This window comes from Ceratotherium simum, chromosome 32, assembly GCF_057802395.1.
Source record: "Ceratotherium simum simum isolate JZ-2026a chromosome 32, ASM5780239v1, whole genome shotgun sequence".
NCBI classification, from domain to species: domain Eukaryota; kingdom Metazoa; phylum Chordata; class Mammalia; order Perissodactyla; family Rhinocerotidae; genus Ceratotherium; species Ceratotherium simum.
The window spans coordinates 19,473,548-19,476,722 of NC_141931.1; positions in this window are offsets into that span (position 1 = coordinate 19,473,548).

Sequence of the window (3,175 nt, forward strand, 5' to 3'; positions counted from 1 at the left end):
TTTTAATTAGTAAATTTTGTATTTTGTGTGTGTGCGTGTGTGAGGAAGATTAGCCCTGCGCTAATATAACATCTGTTGCTAATCCTCTTCTTTTTGCTGAGGAAGATTGGCCCTGGGCTAACATCTGTGCCCATCTTCCTCTACTTTATATGGGACGCCTGCCCCTGGCCACGGACATGGAGTGCACGAACTTAACCACCATGCCACCCAGCCAGCCCCTAAACTTTGTATTTTTAACTGCAGATCACTCTACTTTCTAGCTGTCTTTGGTGTCAGAAATGGAAGGGCAGGAGGCACTACATGAAATTAGTGTTTCCCGTATGAAGAAAAGCGATTTAAAACATGTATAAACCTACTTAAAGAAAATAGATCAAGAATCCACATAGAGCCAGCCCTGATGGCCTAGTGATTAAAGTTTGGCATGCTCCACTTCAGCAACCTGGTTTGGTTCCCAGGCACAGAACCACACCACCAGTCTGTCAGTTGCCATGCTGTGGGGGTGGCTCACACAGAAGAACTAGAAGGACCTATAACTAGAATATACCACTGTGTAATGAGGCTTTGGGGAGGGGGAAAAAAAGGAGAAGACTGGCAACAGATGTTAGCTCAGGACGAATCTTTCCCAGCAAAAAAAAAAAAAAAAAGATTCCACATAAGCGTGGCCCAATGTTTTAGCAAATCATATCAACGTTCACACTGTTAACTGAATCAAGCTCAAGGTCTTCAGCCCTCCTTCCTATTACATAGTAGACAAGCTGTTGATACAGGATTAAAACCTATTAAGAGCACCTGCAGGCAACATGGAGCTATATGGTTCTTAATGCTATTTTATCAGCTTTAAATTGTAAAATCATTTTTGGGTCCATTTTCTGGCCACATAAAAATAAGAAACACACTGTAGAAGTGGCTGCCTCTGTGTGGCAGGTGGAGGTGGGGAATGATAGCAAAGCAACTCGAGAGAACTTTTTGGGGTAGAGGGAATGTCCTATATCTTGATTGGGGTGGTGGTTACCTGAGTGAATATGACTGTCAAACTCATCCAGTAGTATAATTAAGATATAGGCATTTTATTGTATGTAAATTATATCTAAAACACTGCTGTAGAAAAATTATTTGAAAATTAACTAAAATGAATTGATTCGAAACATCTTGTTTGTTGAAAGAATGGCATTTACCAACTGGGAGTCCTTTTGGGGAGTGGAGGAGAAATTTTCCAGACTGAAAGTATACGTTGCAAGTATAATTTTCACTTTTAAATGCTGTACAGGTGAATGAGTTTTGGGCAACTGGGATGTAACAGAACTTGGCAGAGAATTAGTGGTTAGTAATCCAAAAATGAGAATTAAAAGCTTGGGTGTAATGAGCAGCCAAAAGGGTTATTGCTTCTGTATTTTGGTAGCTTGATCATTATGTGTAAAGCACTCTATTTGGAATTATATCCTTAAAAAGCCCAAAGTTAGGTTTTTTTTTACTATTTATAATCTTCAAGTTTGTTTTTCTTGAGTGCAGTTTTGAACCTATTGAGAAACTCATTTGAAAGTAGTATGTTTGATGTCCAATCTCAAAATCAGGTCATATTTCTCAGGGTTATTTTTTTCAGGATGTAAATCTAGGTAACAGGGACACTACTCAACAGAGCATTCTAATCAAGGATGTTTAGTCTGGATTTTTCAAAGGGCACTTAGTCTAAGTCAGTGCTACTCACACTTCTCAAAGTGTGCATACACATCGCCCGGGGATCTTGTTAAAATGTGGATGCTGATTCAGTCAGTCTGGGGCGGGGCCCGAGATTCTCCATTTCTGACAAGCCTATGCTGCTCCTCCAGGGACCACACTTTGAGTAGCAAAGGCCTGATTCATGGATCCTGCGATTGATGTGTTTTTTCCTTTTGCTAGTCTCCTTCAGTTGGGTTTTTGATAGAGCTGAATTTAACAATAACAACAACAACAACAACAAACCCCAGTAAATACACAAGAGTTGATTCTCTCATGTTAAAAGTCCAGAGGTAGCCAATCCAGAGTAAATATGGCAGTTCCACAAAGTTATTAGGGACTCTGCTCCGACCTTATCGCTTCACATCCTAGTGGCGGGTTCCGTTCTTAACCCATGGTCCAAGTCGGCTGCTGGAGCTCCTTGTTCCAGAAGGGAGCAGGCACGAAAAGACCTGCCTGTAAGCTGAGCCAGCCTCTTTAGGACAGCCTTCCCTTCCCCCTCCCCCTCTACTACCCACCTCCACTCTCACACCCGAGTTCCATGTCCCACTCAACGCTCTGCTTATACATGATTGACTAGAACTTAATCACATGCCAAACCTAGCTGCAGGGGAGTTTGGGAAATAGCATCTTTTGGTTGAGTTCATTACTGCCCATATAAAACCAAGATTTCTTACTGAGGAAGAAGGGAGAAATAGTTTGTGGCCACAGCCCATCTCTACCATATAGTGTAAATTTTTCCTTCCCATGAATCTGAGTGATAATTCCGGGTGATTGTACCCTCGATAGCTCTCCTCCTTCCTTGCTATTTGCTTCTTCCTAAAAGTAGGCAGTTATGTCTTTCCTTCTTTTTTGGTTTGCAAGCGGTAGCTGTGGTTTTTGTACTTTATTTTCATTTTAAATTGCTTCCTTTCTCGCTGTGTACGTTATGTGTGTGTATGCGTTTTTGTGTGTGTGAGTGTTTTTGCCCCAAATCCATAAGCACGCAAGATTTAGAAGTCAGGCATTCTGAAAAAAGTGACAAAACTCTGGACTATAAACTCGCATCTGAACAGCAGTCGTCTGGAGCAGACTAGTCCTAATCTACTCTAGATTCCAAACGTTCCAAGGAGATGACCCTTTAATGTGGCTCCTAAATACACATGGAGACTAGGTATAACAGAGCACAATGTAGAAGTTGTAGTTCTACACTTGATATGGATATCTGTAACCCATGTTCCACTAAAAAGTGTTAAATTTAGACCAAATTTGCTTGGCACATAGGACAAGAAAATATTTGATTAGCAGATCTCTAAAAAACAGCAGAGCATTTTGTAATCCAGAGGCCCTAACTGTGCATTTGAGCATCTCTTGGTAAGTGTCTTTTCTTTCTTTTTTTTATTGAATAAATGTGACATGTAACATTGTGTAAGTTTAAGGTGTATGGCATGTTGCTTTGATACATTTATATATTGTAATGTGA